This window comes from Equus przewalskii, chromosome 31 (assembly GCF_037783145.1).
Source record: "Equus przewalskii isolate Varuska chromosome 31, EquPr2, whole genome shotgun sequence".
NCBI classification, from domain to species: domain Eukaryota; kingdom Metazoa; phylum Chordata; class Mammalia; order Perissodactyla; family Equidae; genus Equus; species Equus przewalskii.
Window position 1 is genome coordinate 16857799 of NC_091861.1, and position 7246 is coordinate 16865044.

The window sequence follows — 7246 nt, forward strand, 5'->3', positions numbered from 1 at the left end:
CCTGATATCAGTTTCCCTATATTAAACCCAGCATATGTGGGGTTAAAACCAAAGCACTCATTCCCTGCTTACTCCCTGGCTACCTGGCTCCAGAATCCACTGTCTGCCATGGAGACAAATGGCCAAGGGTAGCTACCTGGATTCATTATCTCCTCCTCCTCCTTTCCACAAGCCACTACAGGCTGGTGGGAAAGCTGCTGACCAGAAAGGTCATGGGATCCCTCCTCTCTGCAAGTGTCTCAAGGCCAAACACAGGCTGGTGGGAAAGCTCTGACCAGCAAGGCCATATGCTCCCCTTCCCCTACCTAAAACCCCCAATAAAAACCTCCTTTACTTTTAGCTTTTCAGGGAGTTTGGGATTTCAGTGTTAGCTGCCCTCTCTTCTTGCTCAGCCCTGTGCAATAATAAAATTCCTACTTTCTTCCATTACACCTGGTGTCAGGAATTGGCTTGCTGTGCAATGCGTGAGCGAACTCACTTCAGGTTAGGTATCAATATGATTAGATTTAAAGATGCTAATGCCTCTATTTCCAGTAGTAAAGAACACATTGATAGTCTGTGATGTGATTTGGCAGTAGAGATGTGCAAAATATCTCCATTGGATACTCCTAATCGACCCCTTTATAAGAAGCAGGTATCTGGATGTCTGTGAATATGATACTTTTGAACATTTTTCTCAAACTAAAAAATGTAATGAGACTAGTTGGTTTCTCCTAACGTTGCTGCACAAAGTTGGGAAAGAAAAGGATGAACTAAGGGATTTGAATTTCCAGCTCAAACTTTATAGATGACCTAAAACCTCTGTATGTGCCCTAAAGGAGACCCTTATCTCTTGTAGCCTCAGGGTTGAGATGGCTAAAAATCAAATGAAAAATCTCACCTGTGAGTGGCTGCACTGCAACACAATTTAGACTCCTAGCCTCGAAGAGTGTCTATTACTGAGTGAGGGCATTAATTGGGATGGAATGGGATCCTGAACGGTGGAATGGGAACATACAGGAAGAGCCAGATGAAGCTGGGGACAGGGAGCCCCTAAATTCGATGAGTCTTTGCCAATGGAAGAGGCCTCTCCATTCCCAGTGGAAGCAGTCTCGCCACCCTCATCTGAAGGGATAAACCCTGCATTATCTGAGGAAACTGTATCGGCCTCCCCTGAAGCAGATGTCTTGCAAGACAATACTGATTCTCCTCAGGACCCACACCCATTACCCCTCTTTGCTTCTGCACCTTCCACTAGACTCAAGTCCCAGTAGGCCTCTAAAGGTGAGGTACAAAGTCTGACCCATAGGAGATGTGCTACGCTCCAAAAGAACTACTTGAGTTTTCCAATTTATGCAGACAGCAATCCAGGGAACCTGTGTGGGAATGGATATCAAGGGTGTGGGATAACGGTGGAAAGAATATAAAGTTGGATCAGGCTGAATTTACTGATGTGGTCTCACCAAGCAAGGATTCTGCATTTAATAGGGTAGCTCAGACAGTTACAAAGGGCTTTGACAGTTTGTTTGGTTGATTGACTCAAACATGGACCAAAAGGTGGTCCACAGTGAGCTAGTTGGAAATGCTCAACCTGCGTTGGTTTAATTGAAAGGAAGGGATTCAAAGGCTTAGGGAGACTGGAATGTTAGAGTGGATTTGTCATATGAGATGTACTCACCCACACTGGGAGGGTCCAGAAGACATGGCTTTTGCCATGACTGTGATAAAGAAATTTGTGTGGGGAGGCCCAGCATCCTTGAAGAGCTCTGTGATTGTTCTTCTCTGTAACCAAACCTCACGGTGGGCACTGCGGTCACTGAATTGGGAAACCTAAATGAAAATGGAATAATTGGATCTTGGATATCAGGGGCCAAGTGGTGGCAGTCACCCCCAAAGGCAAGGTGGGTTGGATACCATCATGGATAGCAGAGTTAAAGCAGTAATCAGAAAAGTCTGACTCATGCAACCTACAGCAGTGGTCAGTTCATCGTGGTGTTCCTAGAAATGAATTACATAGGAAGCCAACTAAATTCTTACTTGATCTGGGTAAGCAGAAAAAGTTTAGGTCAAGTAAACAAAAGTCTAACATAAATAATAAAAAAAGAGAGTCCTGGCTTCTCCATCAATTCTCAGACTTGAGCCAGTTTACCGACCCAAAATCCCTTGAATGAAGGGGAGGCCAGATCCCCTTGAAGAAGGACCCCTGTACACTGCCAAAAATATATACTGTTCATCTTTTCCCAGCCTTCCCCAAAGAGACCTATGGCCTTTCACCGGGGTACATTGGGAAAAAGGAAATAATCAGAACTTTTGGAGAATTCTGGACGCTAATTCCAGGGACCCAAAACATTGTGGTCCTCTGGTCAGAGTAGGGGCTTATGGATGTCCAGTGATCAATGGAGTTTTAGATCAGGTCCATCTCACAGTGGGCACAGTATGTCCCTGAACCCATCCTGTGGTTATTTCCCTAGTTGAAATAGACATACTCAGCAGATGGCAGAATACCCACATTGGTTCCCTGGCCAGTGGAGTGAGGGCTGTATGGTGGGAAAGGCCAACTGGAAGCCAATAGAACTGCCTCTACCCAGGAAAACAATAAAAAAAGGCAGTACTGGATTCCTGGAGCATTGGAGAGATTCGTGCCCCTATTAAAGATTTGAAAGATGCAGGGGTGGTGACTCCCAACACATCTCCATTCAACTCGCCTATTTGGCCTGTGCAGAAGACAGACGGATCTTGGAGGATGACATTGGATGATTGTAAGCTTAACCAGGTGGTGGATGCAATTGCGGGTGCTATACCAGATGTGGTTTCATTGTTTGAGCAAATTAACACATCCCCTGGTCCCCATTATGCAGCTATTGACCTGGCAAATGCTTTTTTCTCCATCTCTTTTAATACAGACCACTAGAAGCAGGTTGCTTTCAGTTGGCAAGGTCAGCAAAACTCCTTCAATGTCCTACCTTAAGGGCATATCAACTGTCCATCCCTCTGTCATAATTTAGTTCACAGAGATCTTGTTTGCCTTTCCCTTCCACAAGATTTTACACTGGTCCATTTCATTAATGACCTTATGCTTATTGGACTTAGTAAGCAAGAAGCAACAAGTGCTCTAGATTTATTGGTAAGACGTTTGCGTGTCAGAGGGTGGGAAATAAATCTGACAAAAGTGCATGGGTCTTCTGCCTTTCTAGGGATCCAGTCCTGGGGGGCATGTTTAGGTACCCCTTCAAAGGGGAAGGATAAATTATTACATCTGGCCCCTCTGATAACCAAAAAAGAGCCACAGTGATTAATGAGCCTCTTTGGATTCTGGAGGCGACATATTTCTCATTTGGGCATGTTACTCTTGCCTATTTACTGAGTAACCCAAAAAGCTGCTAGTTTTGGGTGGGGCCCAGCACAAGAGAAGGCTCTGCAACAGATCTAGGTTGCTATGCAAGCTTCTCTGCAATTTAGGCCATATGTTCCAGAAAATCCAGCGGTGCTCGAAACATCAGTGGCACATAGGGATGCTGTTGGGAGCCTTTGGCAGGTCCCTAATAGTGAATCACACTGCAGGCCCTTAAAATTTTGGAGTGAAACCCTACCATCCTCTGAGGGTAACTATTCTCCTTTAGAGAAAGAGCTCTTGGCCTGCCACTGGGCCTAGTAAAGACTAAACACTTAACCTTGGGCCACTGAGTTATCATGTGACCTGAGCAATTGCTCAACATGAACTGGGTGTTATCTGATCCACCAACCACAAAGCTAGACATGCACAACAGTACTTCATCATCAAATGGAAGTGGTATATACATAATCGGTCCCAAGCAGACCCTGTAGACACAAGTAAGTTATATGAAGCAGTCCAAATGCCCATTTTCTGCACTCCTTTTATGCTGCCTTCTCCTTCCTGACCTGCACCTGTGGGTTCATGAGGAATTCCCTAAGATCGGTTGACAGAGGAAGGGAAGACTGGAGCCTACTTTGCAGAGGGTCCTGCATGATTTGCAAGCACCACCTGAAAGTAGACAGGTGCAGCACTCCAGCCTCTTTCTGGGACATCCCTGAAGGGCAGTGGTGAAGGGAAATCCTCCCACTGGGCAGAACTTTGAGCAGTGTACCTGGTTGTCCACTTTCCTTGGAGGGATAAATGGCCAGATGTACAATATACACCCGTTCATGGACTGTGGCCAATGATTTGGCTGGATGGTTGGGGATTTGGAAGAAACATGATTAGAAAATTGGTAACAAGGAAATTTGGGGAGAAAGTATATGGATAGACCTCTCTTAATGGACCAAAAAACCGAAGATATTTGTGTCCTATGTGATTGCTCTTCAAAGGGTGACCTCAGCAGAGGAAGATTTTAATAATCAAGTGGCTAGGATGACTCATTCTGTGGATACTAGTCAGGCTGTTTCTCCACCCACCCCTGTCATCTTCCAATGGGCTCATGAACAAAGTGGCCATGGTGTCAGGGATGGAAGTTATGCCTGGGCTTAGCAACATGGACTTCAACTTACTGAGGCCAAGCTGGCTAGAGCTACTGCTGAATGCCCGATCTGCCAGCAGCTGAGACCAACACTGAGCCAATGATGGCACCATTCCCTGAGGTGATCAGCCTGGTGGCAGGTTGATTACACTGAGCTACGATCATTATGGAAGGGAAGCATTTTGTTCTTACTGGAATAGACACTTACTCTATATCTGGATTTGCCTTCCCTGCACACAATGCTGCTGTTTACTACCATCTGTAGACTTGCCGAATGTCTCATCTACAGTCATGGTATTCCACAGAGCATTGCTTCTGATCAAGGAACTCACTCCACAACAAAAGAAGTGTGGCAATGGGCCCATGCTCATGGAATTCACTGTTTCTCTTCATGTTCCCCACTATCTTGAAGCAGCTGGCTTGATAGAACGGTGGAATGGGCTTTTGAAGAGTCAGTTACAGTGCCAGCTAGGTGGCAGTACCTTTGGGGGCTTGGGAAAGGTTCTCCAGAAGGCTGTGTATGCTCTGAAGCAGCATCCAATATATAGTGCTGTTTCTCCCATAGCCAGGATTCACAGGTCCAGGGATCCGGGGATGGAAATGAGAGTTGCAACACTCCCTGGTAAACCTAGTGAGCCACTGGCAAAGTTTTTACTTCTTGTTCTTATAACTGTATGCTCTGCTGGCCTAGAGGGCTTAGTTCCAGAGAGAGGAATGCTTCCACCAGTAGACACAATAATAATTCCATTGAACTTGAAGTTAAGACAGTTACCAGGGCACTTTGGACTCCTCATGATTCTGAATCAACAGGCAAAGAAGGGAGTTAATGTGCTGGCTGGGTGACTGATCCTGACTACCATGGGGAAATTGCTCTACTACTCCCCAGTGGAGGTAAGGAAGAGTCTGTCTGGAATACAGGGGATCCTTTAGGACATCTCTTAGTATTACCACACCTGTGATTATGGTCAATGGAAAACTACAACTCAATCCAGGCAGGGCAACTAATGAACCAGACACTTCAGGAATGAAGGTTTGGATCACTCCACCAGGTGAAGAACCACAACTAGCTGAGGTGCTTGCTGAAGGCAAAAGGAATAAAGGATGGATAGTGGAAAAGCATAGTTATAAATATCAGTTGTGACTATGTGAGCAGTTACAGAAATGAGGACTCTATTGTCATGAGTATTTCCTCCTTATGTTGTTATAATATGCTTATGTGTGTATATATATTATATTTAATGTAGTTACATATATTATATAATTATATATATAAATAAACATATACACACACAAGTATCTTTGTTTTCTTCCCTATCATGTAACATAAGATGTACTGACTTTATGTTAGTATATGACTATATGAATTTAAGTATTATTAACTTTACATCAAAGTATTTATGTTATGGACCATCAAGGAGAAGAGTAAACATTTACTCGAGGAATTTACCTCCTCTTCTGGAGAAGGGATTAGCGTGTTTTTGATTTTACGCGGGATAGTTGCGTTGTGTGAAGTGGAATTACGACTTTGCTATTGTCTTCATTTGGAGATTAAGCATGGTTTAAGGAGATGCATATGAGTGCCAAGTTGACAAAAGGTAGAATTCTGATGGTTAATATTTTGTGTCAGCTTGACTGGGCTATTGGACTCCCAGACATTTGGTCAAACATTATTCTAGGTGTTTCTGTGAGGGTGATTTTGTGTGACATTTAAATCAATAGACTGAGTAAAACAGGTTGCCTTCCCTGATGTGTGTGGGCCTCATCCAATCCTCTGAAGGTGTGAGTGTATCAAAATGCTGACCTTCCCCAGTAAGAATGAATTCTTCCTGCCTGACAGCCTTTGGGCTGGAATGTCAAGGGTTTTTTGCCAGCCTTCAGACTTGAACTAAACCTTGGCTCTTCCTGGGTTTCCAGCTTATCAGCTTTCACGCTGGAATTACACCATCAGCTCTCCTGGGTCTTCAGCTGGGTAACTACAGATCTTGGGACTTGTCAGCCTCCATAACTGCAGGAACCAATTCCTTATAATAAATTTATCTCTGTCTTTTTATCGCTCTGTCTCTTTCTCTGTCTTTCTCCCTCTACACACACACGTACACCACATCCTACTGGCTCTGTTTCCCTAGAGAACCCTGACTAAGACAAAGCCTTAAAAAAAAAGCTTACATCCTCACTACATAAAGAGAATCCCTAAATAGCTTCTTTAGTAATGTTTTATGGCAATTTCCAAACTATGGTGATTATACCTTGAAAGATTATTAGCTAGCTTAATCATGGTTCCCAATCCACGCATTCCCTACTAGGTGAAGAGTCAGGTTTTCTTCTTGCATTTTCTTTCTAGCAAATGGTACATGTACACATATGAGGCTATATTAGAGTATTTTTTTCGCTTATTTGTATTTTCCCACTCACAACAAATCTCTCAAACCAATTTATTTATTTATCTTTGTTGGAATATTCAATACACATCTCGATGTCTGACCATTAATTGGCAACAAACACAAGTTGAACTATTAAGAGGAATATATAGACTATATCTCAGTAAGGTCCTTAAAATCTGAGTCCTTAAAATCTTGCCTTTTCACTTCTTTAACATAGCATATCAAAGGAAGCAAGTGTCTTAGTGTCTTAGATATTTTGTAAGCTAAATAATGTGTCTTGGCCAGTCACACTTCATGGTGTTGTAAAAATAAAGACTGCTAAAATGAAAATAGAGGCTAGCCAGAGTTAGCTACTATCGCTAACATTTGCCAATGACTCAAAGGCAGACAGTGGTGTGGGAAAGCTTTTTT

At 43.5% G+C, this 7246-nt stretch overlaps 1 pseudogene; it reads left to right on the forward strand.

Moving 5' to 3' along the window:
- Positions 1-1055: 1055 nt before the first annotated feature.
- Positions 1056-5661, forward strand: LOC139080592 (uncharacterized; annotated as a pseudogene).
- Positions 5662-7246: the final 1585 nt, after the last annotated feature.